Source organism: Pinus tabuliformis, chromosome 6 (assembly GCF_031772625.1).
Source record: "Pinus tabuliformis cultivar Carrire ecotype Pingquan chromosome 6, CPIR1, whole genome shotgun sequence".
Taxonomy (NCBI): domain Eukaryota; kingdom Viridiplantae; phylum Streptophyta; class Pinopsida; order Pinales; family Pinaceae; genus Pinus; species Pinus tabuliformis.
Window position 1 is genome coordinate 1519252000 of NC_142292.1, and position 24007 is coordinate 1519276006.

Genomic DNA, 24007 nt, shown 5'->3' on the forward strand with positions numbered 1-24007 from the left:
AAATCTAAATGCCACTACTGATAGATAGTTCTCTTCATGATTGATAAATAAAGGTTGTGTGCAGCTTGTTTAAAATGCCATAATGACTAGTTATTTGTTTAATCGTACAATATAATCATGGTTAAACATGTGTGAATTTCTGTAAATTAGACTAGAGAATAAAGACTGCCAAACAATTTAAGCTTGGTAAATTAGTAGTTAGGTAGAAAATGACATTGGTTCAACTATTTAATCTGAATCAATAGGAGATATAAGTGATAGAATTTAAGTAGTTTTTCATTTTCCATAAAAGAAAATAATTATGGGTTTGCCAGTCTAAGTGCACCCCTTTAGAAAAATAAAAAATGTTAGCTTAGTCAAAGGGTAGGCATAAATAGTTGGTTTTATAAATGTAAAGAAAATAATTATGGGTTTGCTAGTCTAAGTACACCCCTTTAGAAAAATATAAAATGTTAGCTTAGTCAAAGGGTAGGCATAAATAGTTGGTTTTACAAATGTAATTATGTTCCCTTTTACCTTAAGTCTCAGTGACATTATTAAAGATGGACACAATGAAATAATGCACGTTCATAGGTAGGAAAACATGATGATAGGTACATGGAGCTTAAGCACAGGTTATGTGTGATTAGGATGTGGACTATCATCTCATGGCATATGGTTTGGTGATATTCAGGGACATGATTTATGTGTCAGATCGCAGTGGGTTAAAGAAACTCATCTTGAGGGAGATTCATATCAAGCCTTATTCAGGACACCTAGGATACTAGAAGATGTTAACAATAGTGAAGAAATTCTACTATTGGTCGAATCTGAAGAAGGAAGTGGTAGAGTTCGTGGCTAGATGTTTGGACTGTCAGCAGGTGAAAGCAGATTGTAAGCATCTAGGTGGATTTCTTCAACCTATTCTGATTCCAGAATGGAAATGGGAGGTCATTTCCATGGAATTCGTTACATGTCTTCCAAGGACATAGAGGCATCATTATTCTATCACGGTTGTGGTCAACAGGTTGAGAAAGGTATCCCACTTCATTCCAGTTAAGACTACTTATTCAACTAGTGAGGTGGCATAAGTTTTCATCAGGGAGGTTGTGAGATTGCATGGTGTTCCAAAGAAGATTGTGTCAGACAGGGATGCTAAGTTCACTTTTAATTTTTGGAAGGAGTTATTTGCAGGTTTGGGGAAAAAGTTAGCCTTCAGTACAACTTATCATCCACAAACAGATGGACAGACAGAGAGGGTCAAAAAGATTCTGGAAGACATGATAAAGATGTATGTGATGCACCAACAAGGAGATGGGAGGGGTAAATTTCATTGGTTGAGTTTGCTTACAACAATGTTTATCAGGAGTCACTGAGGATGAGTCCATTTGAGGCACTATATGGGAGGAGTTGTAATACTCCCATCAACTGGAGTGATCCATTCAACATGGTACTTATTGGACCATATATGTTGGCAGAGATGGAACATGAAATGCATGTAATTAAGAATAATTTAAAGGTAGCACAAGACAAGAAGAAAATTTATGCATACCAACACAGGGCATTTAATGAGTTTTAGGTTGGGGAGCATGTGTATTTTCACATTAAGCCCAAGAAGATCTCCTTGAGGATTGGATCATGTGCCAAGTAGGCATCACAGTGTTGTGGGTCTTTCGATATCCTTGAGAGGATTAGACCAGTGGCCTACAGACTTGCACTGCCTCCTTTAGTGAAAGTCCATGATATTTTCCATGTTTCATTGCTTAAAATATATGTAAATGATGTTGATCACATTATTTATTGTTATGTATTTCAGGTGGAACCAAAAGGAGAATATTGGCTAGAACCTCAGTTCATATTGCAATGGAAACAACTCATGCTTCAGAATAAAGAAATCGAGTAAGTTAAAGTGCAGTGGGAGCACTTTGGGCTCGATAAAGCTACATGGGATATGACTCATAAGATGCAGGCTATGTATCCTTCATTGTTTTTTGGTTGAGGCAAAAATTTTTTGGTATATGTATATATGTACATGGATGCAAATACCACCATGAGCTGTGCTATAAAGCTCCAATAAGCAGTATGGTTGTCATGTTTGTCATGATGGTTTTGCTTTTGAGCAAGTTGTTTATTGTAAATACTGCAACGAACTAGGTTATAAAGCTCCATGAGTAGTATATTTTTCTTTTCAGCAGTTTTTCTAGTTGAGGTGTCACAGAACACTGAGGATGGTGTTCCCTTAAGGGGGAGGGGTCTGTAACAACTTGGGATTAAAATTTCTTGTAATAAAAGTTAACAAAGACAAAATAAGACTAAGGTCAAGGGACACTTATTCTAAGTTGAATGTTGGGAAAAATATCCTAGTGGGAATCACTTGTTGTGTTTATGGCTAAGGGAAATAGGAAAAGGCAATGGCAGAGAATTTGAAAAGGCAAAGAGGCATTAATTGTATTTTTTTATGAAAATAAAATAAATTAGGAGAAAAGGTAGGTGAAAGGTCACATGTTGCATGTGAGGAGGAAACTAAAGGAAAATAATAGAAAAATGAATAAATTACAATTATCAATAATAAAAAGACATCATATCATCAATTGGTAGCCTTTGTTAGTTCAATTTTGGAGTTAGTCTCGGAGAGGAGAAGAGGACCAAGAGGAGAAGGAAAGAAAGCAAGCAAAGAAAGGACAAGGAAAGACAAGGAAAGAAAGGATCAAGCAAGGAAAGGTTGGATCAGGCAACGTCAGCAAGAATACTTGCAGGTAACAGATTGCATGTATGGTTTCCTAGTTGTTTTAGGCATGCATGAAATATTCATGTGTGTATTTTGGTTTATTTTCTATTGGTGGCATGGATTTTGATGGGTTTTGACAGTGGTTTCAACCTTGCCTTGCCGTTTCCAGATAACCATGGTGTGATGGTATTCTTTCTTGGTTGAGCTATGGATTGCTAGAAGGTTTTGGATCTGTGTGAGGTGGTCTTAGGAAAATCCCAAGGGTTGGGGGTGTTGATGGTTTTCTCTAGGAGGCCCTCAATAGGTGGGTAGAGACAAGAAAATTCCTTAAGGAATGGTGAAGGACTTCTGAGGCATCCAAGCTCGGTTTGGTTTTATGGTCTCAAGACCGGTTTAGGTGAGATCACGACGTAGTGAGGGTGGAGGTGGTTTAAACTATGGATTCCCTTGGTTGTTTATGGATGGTTTTATCCCATGAGATCCCACATTCATGCTTGGAATATGGCACAGGGGTGATTGGATGAAAGAAAGATTTGGTTCAACCCAATCTATGGTTGGGTGGTACATGGAAGTCCCTGACTTGGTTGGATTTTTCCTATGGTAAATACGAGCTAAGCTCCTATTTTTTTTATGAGTAAATGTACTTATAATTATGTGGCTTAAATGGATGTTCTATAATTGTTATTTATTTGGTTATATGCATGGTTAATTGACAGATCTAAGTAGGGCTCTTATCACATTTCACTCAATGAATGTCTAGTTACTGAATGTATGACCTAACTGGTGTTATGGAAGCTATTGTGAGAAGGCCTAAACCCTTCTTGTTAAATCTCATATAAATTTTCAGATCCTTATGTTTAGATACACATTCATGACCTATAGGTTACATGTTCACCATGTGTTTGACAGAATGTCAGTCCCGGTTGGGAGGGGTCAGGTCAAGTACCGTTTCAAGTTTTTGTTTATAAGCTTTGTTTCTATGTCATTTATCATTTCTATAAGTTTCATTGAGTTCTGGGCAGAGGCCTGAGTCTTGGCCCTGAAAAATTGGCTCAGAATTTAGGGTCACTGGCATAGAACTGACTATAAAAGTCCACAATCACATGGAGATAGGCTTATCAGTGTAGTTGGAGGGATATTTTCACTTGCATGCCTTGGAAAGGGAATGACTGAGGCTCCATGTCAGTGAAAAAGAGAGCTATCTCAGGGGTTAGACACCTGCAGGGGTTGGGTTTCTCTTGGAGGTCCTCTAGAATTTGAGGGAAGTCAGTTTGGTCTTAAGTTGTCGAATCCATTTCCTTAAGGTCATATAGGAGGTTTAATCTTATCATCATGACCCTCAACTCATGTTTACCTTGGGAAAACCAGTCAAAGTGGGTATATGTGGGAAGAGGCAGTCACACTTGCCCCTTTTGCAAAATTTTCAAAGGCTCACTATTTTTGGTGCCAACATAACCAATGCAATAAAATAAGAGTTAAATTCCCCTAGAACCTTTCTCATGCCTTACATTTGTCCCCATAGGCAACGCTGGCATATGAAAAATCTACTCCTCAACTTGCCATGAAGGTTATGGAGTATCTCTCTATCCATCACTTATGTTTATGTTTACTTTCCAAGGTTCGTTGAGACCTTCCTAGACTATAGAATATTCCCTCTTAGAATTTAAATTGGAAGATTTATTTGATAGGAATTTGATAGGGGGGTACAGGGTTTTGTTTTTTCAAGGTTCTTTTATGTACATCGTTACCTCATTGATGAAATTCCTTTATTGATTTTGGGTTAGAATATCCTGGAAAGAGTTATAATTAATTATCACTTAGTGTGCTTGCCACTCATTGGGAAAAATTTGGATGAAATATATCTTGCTAGCTTTTTTTTATTGGGTTTTTAATGGTTTGAATGGCAGGAAAAATTGTGTTTTAAAATATGTCCACACACTGCTAATTTTTGTGGGGTTTGTATGCAAACAGAGTTTGCAATCCTAATTTTGAAGTTTCCTCTTAATATTTTTCAATGGTTTATGATTAGAAAGGAATTTTTTTAATATGAGATATTGTAATAAGTCATGGAATATTTGTTTGGCTCCAAATTGAAAAATTTGTAGTACTACTTCTTCCATAAAAGTTCAAGTTTCCATTTTTCTGTCACAAAAGTCCAAACCTCTTATGTAGGAAAATCCATGATCATGCACAATCTTTATAGTCCCTTTGCAACTATGTAAATACAAACTACCAAGCTTTGTCCACATTGATTATATGAAAATCAATCTGGATAACTTCGTTCACATCCATTATGGCACTTGCGTTTATGTCATATTTTGTTTTTCTCCCTAGACAATGAGGGTTTGATACTATTCATTATTCATTTTAATATCACAACTTGTATTCTACTTCCCTAATGGGTAAAATATAGATAAGGGTATAGCTATTTCTTGGGAATTAGTGTATTTTCATGAAGTTGGAGCTTAATTGAAGAAATTTCTCATTGGAAAAGCAAGAGCTCACTGCTACTCTTAGGAGGAATGTTTTTACAGAGAAGGTGACATATCTATACATACTTAATTGAGAAGGATTCCTACTAGGCTACATTGGATGAATTGGATACAATAATACAACCTCTTCCATTTGGTTTAGTGACATTTTAATATAGCCTATTATTTGCTTAGGCATATTGTCATTTAGGGTTTTGGATTCACTGAAAAAAGTTTTTGTTTCATTGCATTTCAAATTTCAAGTGAACACTTAACTCATCATTGTGGTGAAAAATAGATAATATAAGTGTTTCAAAAGAGATGACCTTGATTGTTCATTGGAAATTATCAACGTTTTTGTATAATAGAAACACAAATATGCTTATTATCTTATTTTTCAACACAAATATTTTCATGGAATGTACCAATGACAAGGGGGTAGTCCTACACTTGTTCTTGGTACTGAGAGAAGGATGATCTTTCCCATTTTATTCCATACAAATGGTGGAATTTACTATAGTGGAGGTTATCCTAATCTCCAGTAAGATGTTGACTTGTCTATCTTTACAAAGTACAAACTTTCCATGGTTCCTCTCATATATTGAAGATATGTAAATATTGTACTCTCACATGACATGTTTCCGCATGGTTTCAATGTTTGTTGTATTACTTATCTTGCATAAAAGTTGTTATCTTGCATAAAAGTTGTTCTTCTCTCTTGCACATGGTATTTATTTTTTGGAATCTCGATATATTGGAAAAATTCCTCTGATGTGTTTTTGATCGTGTGAGATAATTTTTTTTGTTGATAATGGTCTTTGTGAACCATTATTCTTTTTGTTTATGTTAATTTCTACTCATGTTATTTCATTTCTTATTAGATAATTTTCTTTTCACTATTCTTTAGTGTCTTATAGTATTCAAAGGTAAATGTTCCTATATTTATAGTGTTGACTTTCTATGGTTCCTCTCGTATATTGAAGGTATGTAAGTTTGTACCTCTTGCATGAAATGTTTCTCCATGGTTTGAATGTTTCTTATATTACATATCTTGCATCAAAGATGTTCTTCTCTCTTGGACATTGTATTTATTTTTTGGAATCTCGATATACCAGGAAAATTGCTTTGATGCATTTTTGAATGCATGAGATAATTTTTTTGTTGTTGATAATGGTCTTTATGAACCATGTTTATTTTTGTTTCTAAAATTTCTCTTCATGTTATTTCATTTCTTATTAGATAATTTTCTTATCACTATTCTTTTAAATTTTTAACCTATAGAAATAAGCAATCAAGCATTATAAAAAAATTAAAGAAACTTATCTCTACTCACACATAAACATACTAATCATTGATAACCATTTCCTAGCATAAGGCAACACCAATCATGATTAATAACCATACAAATTCTATTGTGTACTAGTCAAAGGAATGTAATGAATGGATTTCTCACCATGAACCTTTAAATATCCACCAAGTTGCTTGTCAATGACTTGTAAGTATTGAAAGAAGTCACCAACATGAAATACCATCTGTTCCCCAGGTTTTAATTGTTCAATAAGTGGATTTAGAACTTATAGGGAAATAACAAAAAAAATGAATAGCATTATCAAGAGCCAAATCTGGCCAACCTAGTCAACCATCTATAGTGATAAAAGACACGTCAAAATGAGGTCAATATGAAACATTTCTTAGGAGAGCATAAGTTGCAATTGGGAAAATTTTAAATTGTAATGGTTTTCCATCTCCTAAATCCTAAAAGCATAAGCAATAGTGGTTTAATTCGAACATGCAAGGACAAGCTTCCATCTACCAATAAAGGCGCCACTTTTATTTTCTTGAAATTCTCTATTGACATTGTAACCAAATGTAGAATGTGATCCACACCAATAACATGACCTTACAGACCAACTGTCATTGCAAAAAAGGCAGTAAAGTAACCAATGCTTGCAACAAATTCAAAAGGTTAAGAGTTGGATAGAGAATCCCCCCACCAACTTTTCCCAGATATAACTCTACTGAGAAATAGTACACCACGACTATAATTCATAGTTGCATTATCTTCCATAAAAAATAATTAATAAACAAGTAATTCCCCATAAATAGAATGGTAGAATGTAGTTATGGTAAGATTTAATAGCCGCATTCAGTTTCCAGTAAGAGACTATCAATTTGGTTTGGTTGAAAGGAACAATCATTTGCACTGTGGTAAGAGTTTTTTTATATAAAAGTTATAAGTTAAGACTTAAGAACCTTTAAATAATATTTGAAACTTGGGGTGAAAAAAAAAATCTCGTGGACAAATAAATTTCACTTTTCACCAGTTGAATGAAATAGATCAATAATTTCTAGCAAAATTTACAATTTATGAGTGATGTTCACAACATCATCAAAGTTCGGATGTGAAGTTACTCTATATTTTTTTAGTACAACACTACCATGCTACACCAATCAAATGGCATGGAAATAGAACTCAATTCGAGAATGAAGCCACACTTTTCAAAGACCAATTATTGAGTAAGATTCAACAATAACCAAGAAATATTGGCAATGGAGATTAGGGTTGACTAAGCGTAGCTCAAAAAGTGGAGTCCAAAGAAACACTCATGGAAGCCAGGCAAATGGACCATTATACATTTTGTCTTCTATTTTGGATTAAAATAATTCCACAACTACTTTTTTTCGTTGTCCACTTTTTTTACTAAGTGAATGTTGAAAGAAAAACAAGCCTTCACTAAAGAAGCTTCAATTTCCTAGGTTTAATCATTAATATAAAACCTACCATTAAACTTTACAAATAGAAAACCTAGATTTAAATGATTTCTTTAGGTGCTCATCATGTTGATGTTTCCAACCTCTCTAAGTAATATTTGTTGTCAATAAGGCATTTTCATCAAATTGAAAAAAAAAATAACTCATCTTAAATATGGACTTCATCATTGATGCTAGAAACAATGGAAATTATTAGGGTTATAAATAGAGATTGTAATGTAATGGGAACTTCTTGGCATCACATTAAATGCAATGGAGTACTTGTAGTGGTTAACATATAAGATGTATAGTATATTCACAATGTTGTTGGCAACTTCTCTCCATAATTAACTCTTCAGTTTGACAAGTACATATGACTGAAAATATCACAATCTTAATTATAGAGTTTGGTTGATGATTAGAAATGGTTTTAGTTTCCGAAATGGGTATAATTTTTGGAAATGGAACTTTCAAAATTTAGGATATATATATATATATATGGGAACTTCTTGGCGTCACATTAAATGCAATGGAGTACTTGTAGTGGTTACCATATAAGATGTATAGTATATTCACAATGTTGTTGGCAACTTCTCTCCATAATTAACTCTTCATTTTGACAAGTACATATGACTAAAAAGACCACAAGCTTAATTATAGAGTTTGGTTGATGATTAGAAATGGTTTTAGTTTCTGAAATGGGTATAAGTTTTGGAAATGGAAATTACAAACTTTAGGATATATATATATATATATATATATATATATATATATATATTACAAAATCATGAAGCAACCCACACATATATAGATAGAGAGAGAGAGAGAGAGAGAGAGATTGTTAGTATGGCTATAAGGCCAAATGATCTATGGAATGGAATCTTACATCTTTGAAGTTCATGCCTTGCTAAACTAAGAGGTAAAAAGCATGATGGAAAAAATAATTATGAGGGCTAAGAGTGAAGGAGGATGTCCCATGAAGTTCTGTCCTTAATACATCACTAGAGTGTAGATCTTCTTATAAGGAATTAAAAATTTAACATGGAATAATGTCATAACTTCATTTCAATTTTGCTATTTATATCTGATATTTTTTGTTTAGTGTATTTTACTCAAGACAGATCTAGTCTCTGTATAGAACGAAATCTTAGTTCAATATTTATAATTTAGTTCTTCATAACACATTAAAATTTCTGAGAGGGTGAGACCATTTTGGACACTAGTTAGGCAATTTTCATCTTCCATTTAAACTTAAAAGATTTGAAAAACTTTATCTCCTTATTATAAAAATGAGGTGACCATTAATTGTACAACATGGCCACAAAAAATACATGCGCAATGCTAAGTGACATGCAGGTTAAATAGTTCATAATTAGTTCTACAACAAAGCTGACCTTAAAACGATTCATACTTGGTCCTAGGTAAATATTTATTTGACCCAATGTCCAATGCACACATTCTTGGCTGCAAATGTTCCTTCAATAGTTCAAGACAAGTGGCATGCATATGCAATGCGAGGATAGTCGCATTATATCCTATTGGTATGGGTGTATTTAAATATGGAGAGTTCCCTTTGGGTACAAACAATCTCCTTTCAATATTTTGCATGATATCTACTACTCTACTAGATTTAATAACTCCATATTTCTATAGATGTTTTACAAGTGAATTATTATTAACCCAAACTCTGTTGTAAAAATGTTGTTGCCAAAGTACAACACAATGCAAAGGTTAACTGGACATGCATGCATATACATGATATTATTTAAACGTTCCTTGCATATTTTAAAATATGGTATCCAACACTATACTTACATGTTGGAGTTGTCTTTTAGTGGCTTATAGTATTTAAAGGTAAATGTTCCTATCTAATTACAAATTGGATATGGGGTGAATCATGCCTTTCTGAGGTTAATCCAAAGATATTGATGTGGTTGTTACATATCTTGAAGTTTGTATGAGTTTTAATCCTAAAACTTAATATCCAGGAATTTGTGTTCTACATCTTTTTTTGTTCTCAAAGGATAATTGACATTTTTGAATTTTATGTATTTTCCCACTAGTATTTTGAATTTCATGTATTGTTGTTACCTTGTGATGTGTTTTTATATTTTTTTCCTTCATAATTTATTTTACGCTGATAGCCATAAATGTTTATAAACTTCAGTGTGTTGATTATTAATACAAGGTATAATGAACATACAATATTATCTAGCTCTTTAGTATGTTTTTCTGCTGCAATGCATTCTATGTTCATTTTGGCCATAAGCACTCATTTTGTCTTGCACAAGGTGGTAGAGTTGTGGACAAGAAGATGATTTATATGTGACTGTGAGAATTCAAAGTTTGGCAGTATCTCCCGTAAGACAAAGATTATGAAAATCATAACAATTCTTACAAACAAAATTATAAGGGATTGTAATGTACTTTTCACAGATCATATACTGACTTGGATGGGTAAACCCAAAGAGAGATGATTCAACGTTGTATTTGTGAGGACTGGTTCCATGAGAACCATCTTGGTTTCCAAGTAAGATATTAGGTAACATTTCAATTACTACCATAAAGTGAAAGTGTTAATTTTTTTGGGTAAAGTGGATTGCTATGTCTTTATGAGGAAATGTTGAAAGGGATTGAGTTTAGGACTTTTGTTTTTGAATATTAAAGAGGAAAATAATGACATAAACAACTACTTGTACTTACTAGTTGGATTTCCTTGAGGTTTTAATTTTTTCCTATCGAGTTACTAGCCAAGTCAAATAAATCTTCCTTTTTTAATTGTGTTTTGACATTTTAGGTGATTGTTTTTTTGTAGTACCAAATATGATGAAGGGGTACCCACTGTAGAAGGATTTTATTTTCCAAGCCTGTCACTAGTCGATGTTCCTTCTTGTAATTCTACTAAGAGAGTTTTATTTTGCCATTAATAAATGAGGGAACATATACTAACATTAAAAACACTAAGAAATATTTGTAGGAAGAGAATTGCATTAAGAATGATGTTGAAAAAGGGTGTTTACAAATAGTTCTTAATACTGAGGAGATAGTTAATTCTCAACTGACAAATCCTAACATTGATATTGCTAAGGATGAAAAACCATTAAATAAACCCACTGCTCTTATCAATGATAATAATTATGTTGATAATCATTTACAACAACAAACTTGTGTAGTGAATGAAAGGAACCATTCTAGTCCTGATGTTGCCAATCCAATAATAGATTTAGGAGAGGCTCTCTCCCTTGTGTCTCGTGCATCTGATATCAACTCATCAGAAGACATTGGCATCATTAATGAGATTGAAACATGTTTAGAAGAAAAAAGTTTTACGAGATAATTTCACCTGAGCCAATAGACTACTTTTAACCCAGTAGATCAAATAATGATCTACCCAAATGTGAGTGTATGATTGTGAAAATATATAAAAGGATCTCGCCCTTATTCCCTCCTAAAAAGCACACACAATCCACACTCATACAAGATGCTACAAAATAAGGGTTTGAGGGATGGTACCAGGCACCCTCGTAGATCAGTGATGTCTCTTGCACCTGATGTAGAAGAAAAATCACACCTACTCAAAGATCCTGCTTTCTCTTGCAATAAGACAAGACTCTGCACACATACACTACCAAAAAAACCCACAATAACAATCTGCAAAGGGCTTATCGTTCTAAAAAAACATGAACAAGCATAAAACATGATCAAATAATAAATATAGGAAAGGAACATATATCTATTAATAAAAAATGGAAATAAAAAAGATAATATACTCAAGCAATAATATCCTCTCCTCCAACTTGCAACTTGGCTTCCTTCTCCCAATGCAGTAGAGCTCCCACACTATAGTATAGATCCTATCTCTTCTCCCCCTTTCCTCTTGGAAAAATTAAATAGGTTCATTCTATCCTTTGGAAGAATGTATCTAGACACCTAGGGGCTTGAGAAGTTATGAAAATTCTATACTAATGGACCCCTATCCAACTCATACAAAAGTGGGTTAAGTTGATCTCCTTGGGAATGACAAACTCTAAAAACCTTTTTCTCAATTATGAAATTTTTCTCAGTTATCTCAATTATGAAATAGTTATTATCTCATAATTATAAAATTGTGACAAATAATTATGATAAATAACTCAATCATGTAATTCCACCTTTTTAACATAGAATAAATCTCACATAAGTAAAAGAAAAGGTGAAAGGGGATGCATTCTAGCCAACAATTGAGGTAAGTTGAACTTGGGTTTCTCTCACTATAATGGAGTGACAAATAGGGTTATGAAAGATGCTCCCTAATGCATGAGGTCATAATAGAAAATGATGTCTGAAATGCATTACAACAAAACTCAAAGCCCAAAATGGAAGGAAGGAGTCAAGACTGCAAAGCTAGATTAGAGGAACTCAAGTGCCAAAGTCTCAACTCTACTGATAACATCCTTGATGTGGGAACACCCATGCTCGATCATAAAGAGAAACTGAACATGGCCGCCAAACATATATTGTGGATCCATGACATGATATTCTAAAACATGGCCATGAATAATATGTAGTGGATCCATGTAACACATCATACAAATCATATCCACCAATGAATACAATGTGGATCTATGTCATAGTATACACCAATAGGACTATGGACACATAATACAATAGGTGCCCCAGAGTTCTCCTCAAAGTACATGAATAATACATAACTCGAATGCAGCTTGGGGAGGGTGATATAAAAGAGTGATAGGTCCCTAGCCAAGGGTCTTCAACACAACACTGATGGTACAAATCTACAACATGTGAATATATGTGTTGATGTTGAGCATGGTAAAAACCATATGATTATCGGTCAATGAGGTGTACCATTAACATACACTAGGGGACCCACCAATAATGAAAGTGGACCATAAAGTACCTAATACAATCCACTAAGTGTGAATAGATGAGCTTACATCGAAGAATGGTGGACTCGACCGATCATGAGTTAATGATGTAAACCCATTGTCGATTGTGTGACTTTAGGAATCCTACCACTAAGGTTTGCAAGCTCTAAGGTACTACTAGTTCCTAGATCAAGCTCTTGGATAATGAGCTAAAGTCGATATGAGAAGATCTATTAAAGGAGGTCCTTGAGGTATCCCCCATCAATCGACACAGAACAAACCAAGAGATGATGTGAATGGATGAATTCATGAGATGATGAAGTACAACTGTCACAGGGATGGCTAACACAAAAAGGTCATTGAGGACTGTACATGGCCAACACAGGTTGAGGCTTCCCTTGAACACATAAATACATGACACAAAAGTGACTTGGAAACATTACCAATGAGCACCACGTGATATCGTGCAACAACATAGGAGGCATTGAAGCATGCTCCAATGAGACTGGAAGAGTAACCAACCAGAGGAGTAAATAGACTCATATGTATGGTACGACTCCTAGGAAAGCTAAAACCCAACTGTAAGATAATGACATAGGCAAGTGTCGTGTTCAAAGGCAATGCAAGTGACTCTGCTATTTTGATGACTAATAGAAATAAATGTTCCATTCCCATTTTCTCTTTTTAGTCTCCTTCATGATTTAATGAGCACAAAAGAGAAAATAAGTATTCTCAATAGATTCATTTTTCATAAGGTTTAATGAGGCCTAAAAAAAGATAAAAGTACACTCATACCCTTCTCATAATTTCACAACCTCTAAGAATGGAAAATAGATTGCTCGCCGACTTGAAATTTTTGAAACGAGTAGGAAAAGATGGAAAGAAATCGACATTTTCATATAAATTTTACGAACTTGAAAAGATGGAAAAATAAGCTTGGGGTTTTCATAAGTTTACTGAGTCATGAAAAGAGGATCAAAATGAAATCGATGTTTAATTAATTAGCGAAAAAGAAAACAAGGCTAAAAGGAGCTTGGTGCCTTTCAAGGTTTAATGAGCATAAGAAGGGCACAAAGGAAGCTCATCTTGGAGGAACAAGTGGTATAATGGTAGCAACTAGTTCTAGTATGATGGAACTGTTCAAAGCATAAGAAGGCATAGAGATTGGTAAAGAAGAACAATCATCACAACAGTTCCTCCAAGAAAGGGTAAAACACCAAGTGAAAGCAAATGATAGACTAAGTAGATGGTGACAACGATGGAAAAATAAAACCAAGGCTCATTGTGTAGAAACATGCTATTAAAATGCGATAATCAAAAGGGATAAATTTTGGAATCCTCTTAAGGTAAGGCCAAAAAGTGATGAAGAAGAGAAGAATGCAACTCATATTCTATGTCATGGAAGGTCACAAGGAGGGATTATGAAAAGAGGATACATGAGACACTAAATGGACACCAACATGGAAAGAAGTTGCTAACATAGGGATTCATGATAAGGAAGGCTCTAGCATCACACTACGATGTGCATAAAAGAGAGGGCTAATGCCACAACTTGACAGGTTTGAACATAAGGCACAATGATGGCACTAACAGTTAATCATGCAACGAAGATGACAATATGTGTCCTACTCTTATATGCCAAGTTCAGAGAAACAAATCTAAGGTCCAATGGATGTCGCAGTCAAAACACCACCTTGTCCTGTAAAAAACATCTAGAAAGAGTAAACCCATGGTTAAATCACATAATGAAAGAAATAAACATGGATGAGGTAAAAACAAGACCATATATTTTTTTGATTTTTTTAGTTTAATAAATTTTTTGGATATTTTGGCATATATGAGATGCTATAAAAATTCGCATCACACAAAAAACAAAAAAGAGATAAAATATCAAACAATCCTATGTACAATATGTACCAGTGTAACTCAATCTAATAGGTCACATTAAGGTGTGCCCACTACCTAACACAGGCCAAAGATTTCCATACATGAAGTCATGGAGAAGTGAAGATACCATATGGCACACTGTGATGGGTCCATGCCACAGAGAGTTGAACTGTCTGATTCCTAAAGGTTGATGATGCTAGGGAAAACCTAGAACCATAGTGTTATCAGGAAGGACAGAGGAAATACAAAGTGAGTGGACACGTGAGCTAGTGCAACTCCTTGACAAGGACTATCAACACATAAAAGGTGTACACGTCAGTCATCAATTGGTGCAAATGAGATGGAAAATTCATTAGAAATTTCAACATTAGAAACCCAAGACTTGAATCGGTCCATGGGTGGCATTGCCAAGGAGGGACAAGGAGATGCCCCCTAGATCGATTGAAGATTTTTTTTGCTAATCTCTATCTTTTCCAATTCAAGAATACTAGAGGCATCAAGAGGCATAATCTCCCTAGGTTGATTAATAGGTGAATCCATGACCTCTAATATGACTTGCTAAGAAGGTTCATCATCGAGGGAGTCATGTGGAAGAGACATAGTGATGACTCATGTAGGAAAAGGAGTTTGATCACATTCCATATTGAGAAGGATTTTTTCACCAATATCAATAAGTATTGACAGGAATACCAAAGAGGAAATATCTTCCACTAAAGGTGACATCACATGCTCAACATGTTGATATACATCTATAGAACAAGGAAACTCCCAAGGGTCAGGTGACCAATGGGGTCCACAGGTGACAGGGTCCACAAGTGATAGAAGAGGCCATGTGCATAGGAGTAGTGGTAGAAGAAGAAGGAACGCTAGGGAGGGGTAAAGTAAAAATACCCTTAAGTTATGAGCTATTAAACAATCCTGAACCAACACTCTCATAGCTGCTAGGGTTATCTCCAATGAATGACATAACACTGTCGTAGCGGTAAACTTAGTCAATGGTATACAATAATCAAGTTGATCAATTGTGACGATCTTTCCTTCATGGGGAAAGTAAATCACATGAAACACTGAAGCAAAAACAACACACATGGCATAAAACTAGCTACAACCAATGAGAAAATTATAACCTAAGGGAGCATCAACAACTTCAACATCAACATGAGCAATCTTACCCCCTAGCTCGATGGAAAAATTTGGATAAGGAGATTGAATATGCCAACATCAACATAAGGAGATTGAATATGCCAAGGGGTGGTATTAGTGTCATCTTCAAATTGAAAAAGCCCAAACTTCCTGATGACCTTGTTAGGGTTAGTGCTTAATGGATCTGGATTGAAAGAAGAGTAGATAGATTCGATAGAGATAGATGGAGTTGCAATTGAACCTGAATTGGAAGAAGATGAACCCAAGGAGGTGGAACCTTGGGAGACACTTGAAGGCTAACTTTGTGTTCCAGACATGATTCTTCAAGCCGATGATGTGGTTCGAGAAGAGCTAATGATACTTTTGAGGAACCTTCAATGGGCTTCTACCTCTAAGAAAATCTTATGACGTTGAATTTCGTTGGTAGGAGTGTATTAAGGGATATCGCCTCTAAGACATTGGGAACTTTGGGGTTCACTACTCATGCAAGATTAATGACAAAGATCATGTACGTGCTGGTGTTCACATTCACATTCTAGGTTAATGAGAACCTCACATTGATTGAACTAGTTAATTTCACATGCTATCATTGACCAATCGTGGTTCAATTTTCGAGTATTGGAAGTTTTGTTCAGGATATAGTCAAGTAATGAACTGAAAATAATTAGTTGATCATTTAACAAAGGGATCATGCTAGGTTGTATATTGGACTGAATGGTCATGAATTAGAAGAAGATGGTAGTGATTATAAGATAATTATTTACGAATGATTGGTAGATTGAGAATAAAAAAGACATTGATAATTTTGTTAGAGTTGAACAAACTAAACTATACAATTCCTTGAATCTTGTTATCACAATAAGATAATGAGAAACATTAAATGAAAGAAGGAAAAAATGATATATACATCTAAAAACTAATATTCACAATGTGATAAGAGATCAACAATGCTTTAAAAAAAGCAAAAAATAAGATTTAAATTAATAGCGAGCTAGTTAGGATTCTAGGCCAAAACGTTGAAATCCTATAGGGGATAAGTTGTGAAAAAAAATAAATAAATTTCACAAAATATGAGAGGCATATAATGATGAAGATTGTATAAAATAACAAACTGTTTTTTTTTGAAATAATAGTCAAATCTTCACAACGAGCCTCTGCGAAGAACATTAACCAGTTCTATTACTCAAACTATTGCAATGTATAAATTCATATACAAAAGTCAAGGAATTACAATGAGAGTGATCACATATCTATCTTTCACTTAATCTGGATGAATGGGTGATTTTATTTATGAAAAATTATCACTATTATCACTGAAAAAATAAGAACCAAATCTTTAGAACAACAAGTAAATGATCAGAAAGAACATGAGATACCTTTATAAGTCCTTGAATAATTGAGGGAAGTCACTTTATTTGGTCTCTCCTTTAGAGATAAAACTAATGTCACCATTAATATCAACTCTCTAGTTTATGGAAAATAAAATCAGAGGAATAAGGAACAACCTAATATTGTGGTAGTATACCTCTCTTCACAATGTTCTCCCTCTTGCATTCATAAATCTCTCCTCCCTTTAAAGAGGCCTCAAGTGGTTTTGACAGTTTCCAATCTTAAAAGATCAAATTAGTTATATCCCTAATCAAGGTGATTAGGGTCAAGAGAAGGGACTTTTAAAGGCTAGATTTAGAATTTCTTAAATTAAAAGTTAGCCACTAATAGGTGGGACCCTCATTTCCATTTGATCAGGCCTCTTTGTCTCTTTTAAAACATAATTAAATTGAAAGCATCAACTCTATTTATCTCATAAATGTTGACCATCATAAAACATAACAATATTGTTCCACAACCATAATCCATATGTAGTCAAAAATCAATCCATATCATCACATAAATGTATCACATCATAAGCCCATAAACGGAACCTTGTATCTCTAGTCCACATTGTTTCTCCACGTATCAATCATATATGTAAAGTGGCACCAAAAAATATACATATGCATAAAAAATATATAGATGTATATACCAAACTTGTTTCTCGTGTGCTAAAGTATCATCAAAATATAAACATAGGATCCAATAGATAACTGAAAAGTAACAAGAAATAAAACTGTAAACAGTGATATCAAAAACATGACCTGTGCCCAAATAAAAACCAAAATTAATTCCCCTGCATATGATAAGGAGCTAACTCTGCTTGTTTCTCCTCTTGTTGTAGGCATGATGACACTGAATGTGAAGATCCATGAGATGAACCAGAAGAATTGGCTTGAGCATTCTTTTGATGCTCACTAGCAATAGGTAAGGGGATGACAAATAACTTTGATGATTGACCAGTTATGTTAGACAATGTCGTGTGCTATTGGCAGACTCCATGTGTAGAGGAGGCATACTGTGAAGTAGTGGATGGTTTTGGTACATTAAGAGACATATGTACGACACGAGAAGAAACAAATTGTAGATGAGACACATGAGCTTCAGGGGGATGATTAGGAGGAGACATATTAGGCCAACCCTGCATTTAACATAGAGGTTGTGCAGGAATAGCTTGTTCCAAGCTGTCATTATTTGGATTGATCAGGGGGGCATATGTGTGCAGAGGGAGGAATGCCTAAAGGAGGAGGTTGTTGAAACAAGGGTTTTTGTGATTGAGGTTGTGCCTCAAACTGATTTTGAGGTAAACCTAACAAATTTTTTCATCTATGAGCGTAAAAACTATGTTCAAATTTGAGAATTAGCATTGAAATGGACTAAAATTCTTGGTTCTATTTCCCCTATAACACCTAAATGTTGATTTTTGTTTGTTCTTTCTTTGCCTCTGTTTTGATTAAAGAAACTCATTTTACAACATATATATTTAATTTCTGATTACACATAGGTAATAACTAGCATGTCATTGTCCATTAATTCATGAACAAGACATTAAGTCTTTTAAGAAAAATGAGAGGAGACATCTTACTGAAATGAGGAACGTGGATGAAATTATATAGATGTATAATCAACCGCAGTGGCATATAGATGTATAATCAAGAGTATCTATCTGTTTTAGCTAGCTCAAAGAAGAAAATTAATATAGCGAAGATTAGAACGAACTCTCAAGAGCTCCATAGTGAAACAGGTCATTGGACAATTCCTAAAACACCATGGATGGAAAGGATCTGCCATCTCTGTGAGAATAGGAACATTGAGGATGAAAACCACTTCCTCTTAGAGTGCCCTTCGTACAACCACATTAGATCTCAGTTTCATAATCTTTGTCACAATATTGACCTTCCTAGCCTTTTACAATGCCAAAATTATAGTGAGCTTGGGAGGCTCATCTCCAAGCTTTTTGAGCATAGGAATAAAATCTTAAATCAAACTAAATAATTTGTTTCTTTAGGTATGATAGACCAAAGTTTGGTCTCAGTGGACATTAACCACCACCACCATCATCATCATCAATTTAAAATATAGGATGATTTTGTTGAATTTTAATTTTCCACAGGTAAATTCATCCTCAACTCCTAATTGAAATCTACACAAACCAAATAATGTACACCTCAAATAAATACCCTTTTATTAACCTACCTAAAATTGTGACGCCAAGGTCAAAAATTACTTTTCAAACGCTTGGATTTTGAGGCGAATTTGTGGGCATGCTAGAGATACGTTGCATATAAATAGGCATATAAATACCTATATAAAATTATATATAGGCATATAAATACATATATAAAATTAAGGTTTTAATACTATTTTAAAACTAGATTTAAATTATGGTGTCAAAATCACATTGATGATAACATTCATACAAACAAAATACAATCACATACTTTACTAAATGTTAATTTTCTTTTCTAATGAAGGACTTGTAATTCTATGTTATTTTTGTTAGATTTCTTGCTTTTATGTTTCAGATTTTCAAATTTTATTTAGCAATAAATAATTAGAGAATATATCAAGAGAATTAAAGAACAATTTTAGAGAATTTTATAATCATGTACTTACAAAAAACATCTTTCCTCATTTGCTTGATGAATGTCCTCTCACACAAACTGCCATTTATTATGGTGGATTCATATATGGGTTTATGAATTTGCAGTAACATTTATAATATAACATGAATGTTATTTTTGGGTTTACTAACTATGGAATCGTATTTGGGGGTTCTTTTGCAATAAAATTCATATTCAAAGGGGTGGCAGAAGGGGGAGGAATGTTATATGGCCCTAAGAAAATGAAGGTGGTGGAGTATTCATGGGGTCTTGGAAGACTGAAAAATAACCTTGTTGAAGTGTGTACTTTGCTACAAGGGATCCAAATATCAATAGATCATAAAGTATTCTCACTCTCAGTGTTGGGAGATTCTCTCTTATTAATACATCACCTAACAAAAGGAAGTATCCCAAAAGATAAGGCAATGGATCTTATAATGAAAATAATTTAGGACTATGGTAACGATATGTACTTGTTAACATTATTCCATGTGTTTAGGGATTTCAACAATGAGGTAGACAAGTATGCAAATGAAGGATGTCATCTTGAAATGGGTAATTTGGTTGTCAATATGCAAAACATATTTTCTCAAATTCCTTGAGTATTATGCAACATAATCAAATAGGAAATAACCCTTTCGACATATACAATAAGAGACGATATAATGGAAGAATCAAAAAATTAAGGAGGAACCAAACCCATGTGACCTCCCAAGAAAATATATCAATTCATAGAGGTGAATATCCAACAATTAGATAGAGGAAAAATCAATCATAACACTAAGCATGATACTAATCAAATCTACAGAGTAGATCCGAAAGGCCTCCACATTCAGGTGGCTTTGTATTACACATACTGGAAAATAATTAATGTATGCAAGTAAGAATGGAAAGTTCACCTAATGTGGAATCATATTCCATTCCCCCCCACATTCCACACTATGATTTCACAGCAAGCATGATAATATAATGATGCAATCCTGGCTAGTCATAGGCCTTAAGGAATTTTTAACTTGGCATCTCTTTATCATCCTAATGGGAAGGTTGTTATTGAAATATTAGTAAGTCAGAAGGTATGCCTATTGTGGGATTTTCCCCTAGGCTCCCCACGCTTCAATTTTTTGGAAAATAGCAATTTGAACTGTAGTAAGATGTCATCTGGGGTAGGCATTTGGAAAAAGAAATCCAGTTTTGAGATTGCATCACTGACAAAGTTCGATCACCTCCCATGCAACTTTAGCATGAATTGGTAGGAGTTTCCCTCACTGAGAAGGAATGGCAACAAACATATAAGTGGTCATGCAAGAAAATCAATTCAGAGTATCATTACATTGGTCACATAGTTACACTCAAGGTCACCATCACTAACTCCTCCATTGCATAGACACAATTACCCTAAACTGATGCTCAGAGCTTACTGAGTAAAAATCCATCCCATGGAATCTCCTCAAGCAAAGTATTGTCAAGGGATGACAAGTTTAGTTTCAATTGTGGAAGGAGACCTCTCCTTCTCCTATCTTTTCAGAGCACCAAGGTGCAATTAGAAAAGCATGCAAAAGGCAATGTAAGGATAAGAAGGAACCAAATTTGGAGAGTGAGTGGGAGTTCTACCTTAATGGAATTTGAAAGTGGGAATGTTATCGATTTGGAAAACAATGCATAAAAATAATGATACAATAAGGAGTTATTGGTGGAGCAGTTGACAAATAGAATGGACACAATGCAAATTTATTTCTTAACTTTGAACTTGAAGAATAGTGAGAAGATAACTACAATTACATCCTTAATTGATAGGAAATGGAAAATGGAACCTCATTTAGAAAATCAGGATAATGAAATGGCGACTTTGCATCAACAAAATGAGGAATTGCAACTGAAGTTCATGGAGCTCCAAGTAAAATTGAGAAAAATGGAGGATTGTCATAATGCATCCACTAGCTCTAGTGCTCCATTGCCAAATAAGATGTTATCTCTAAATGAGCCCACCCACCACATGGGGAGTCTCACCTTCATTTCTGATTAGTGGAAAAATGAGTTGTAAATTTTGTTTCTTAGGGGGCGAAGTATGTAAAGATCCCTTTTTTTTGTTTTTCTTATGAATTTTATGAATAAATTGTGCTAGTTAATATAGATCATAGGAACATGTTAACAAAATTGGATGAATAGTGATGTACTTCTAGGTGATCAACTGTGTTCCCAACGTTGATTTAATGTAAAAATTATCATTATTATTAAAAAATTAAATTCATATTCAATAACATGAATGTTGTTTATGGTTTTACAATTATTTCAAATGGTCAACTAGGTCAAGGTGGGACAATGTGTCATGCAACTTCCATACTCCATGACCCAATTCTCCCATTCTACTTCCCACAACTGTTGCATTGATTTTACTATAATTTCAAATGGTCATCCATGTAGGTCAAGGTGGTACAATGTGTCATACAACCCCCATACTCCATTACCCAATGCTTCCATTCCACTTTCCACAATGGTTGCATTCTCCATAGGGTGCTACATGGGCTTATTCAACTTCCCACTAATTTTGATATGTGGACTTATTATGGATATAAATAAATGAGACATTTTTATTTCATTTCCTACCACTCGAGCCTAATTAGGGATGTCAATGAGGCATAGTAATTTCAATTCCCACCATGTGAAATAATTAGGGATGTAAATGAGGTGTAGTAAATCCTTTCCATCACTCTGATACTTGGCCTAATCAAGGATATCAATGAGGCATAATAATTCCACTTCCCACCACTTGTGGCCTAATTAGGGACAACATGTTTTTATATTGTCTATTTCCCACAAAAGTGTGATATGACATTCTACTTCCCAAAAAGCGTCATATTAAGGTAAGCCAATATTTTTTAAACATTCTTTGTAAAGGGAAATATTAAACCATGGATTAATAGATATAAGGTAGTTAATATGACCAATATGATTTATTGATGTAAAAAAGATGACTAGAATATGCTAGCATATTTAATTCTAGATCATGTGATCAAGATTTGCAATTAATAGAAAGATTAATGTGTGAAAGTTCAATAAGGGAGACATTTATCGGCCAACGAATGCACACAATATATAAAATTTATAGGACTTGCATTTGTTATAAATTTAAAGGAAAATTTTGAACTAAAAAATCCTATTTATGCATAGAATACCACAAGAGTTTTTTTTGCTATATTTTAAAGCCACTTATTAGTTTAATTATGCATGAACGTTTTTCCTATTAAGGAGTATTCATATTATCATTTAAAATTATTTTTAATTTATGATTTTAATGTTTTTAGTTTAATATAAATAAAAAATATTGATAAAAGAATAGATTTATTTATTTTTATATTTTATATAGAAGATTGATTTGTGTATCATTAGAAAAAGATATATTTTTTTATGTTTTTATAAAAATTGGATAAAATGATTTTTAGTGAAATTATAATATTTTATTATCTAAATAATATTTTTAAATAAGAAATAAGTTTAACACTTCCAAAAATTCTCAAATACTAAATAGTAGGTACATGGGTCAGAAGGCCTTCCTCAAAGCTGCTAGGAAGTCTCTAGCTAAAAGAGAACCGAAGGAGCGGATTCCAGGTGTCCATCTTCCATTTGTTTAGGGGACCATTGATAAGATTGCAAGGATTCTCAAGAGTCATAGTGTCCCCGTGACCTTTAGGCCCCTTTACACCATTCGTAAGTCCCTTAGATCTATGAAGGATCCTATCGACCCTAAGGATATGAAAGGGGTATATATTATCCCTTGTTCCTATGGAACCCCCTCTTTACACCATTCGTAAGTCCCTTAGTGCTATGAAGGATCCTATTGACCCTAAGGATATGAAAGGGGTATATATTATCCCTTGTTCCTATGGAACCCCCTATATTGGTGAGACTGGGCACTCCATTAATCAAAGGATTAGTGAGCACGCAGCTGACCTTAAACATAGGAGAACCAAGTCTTCCGCTTTAGCTGAGCATGCGGAGAAAACCAAGCATCATGTGTGTATTGAGGAGGCTAGTGTCATTGCTAGGGTTTCACAGTTCCATCATTGGAAATTTAGGGAAGCCCTTGAGATTGAAAAGAGGCCGAGCAATCTCAATAGAGAAGATGGTTGGAAGATCAGTAGTTGTTGGGTCCCAACACTCTCTTCCTAGATGCTTTCTTCCTTCCTTTCCCCTCGTTTTTTGGCTCTA

General features: G+C 34.3%; 1 pseudogene; it reads right to left on the reverse strand.

The window, feature by feature from the left end:
- Positions 1-6587: 6587 nt before the first annotated feature.
- LOC149264468 (protein-L-isoaspartate O-methyltransferase-like) overlaps positions 6588-24007 on the reverse strand; it is a 29547-nt pseudogene continuing 12127 nt past the window's right edge.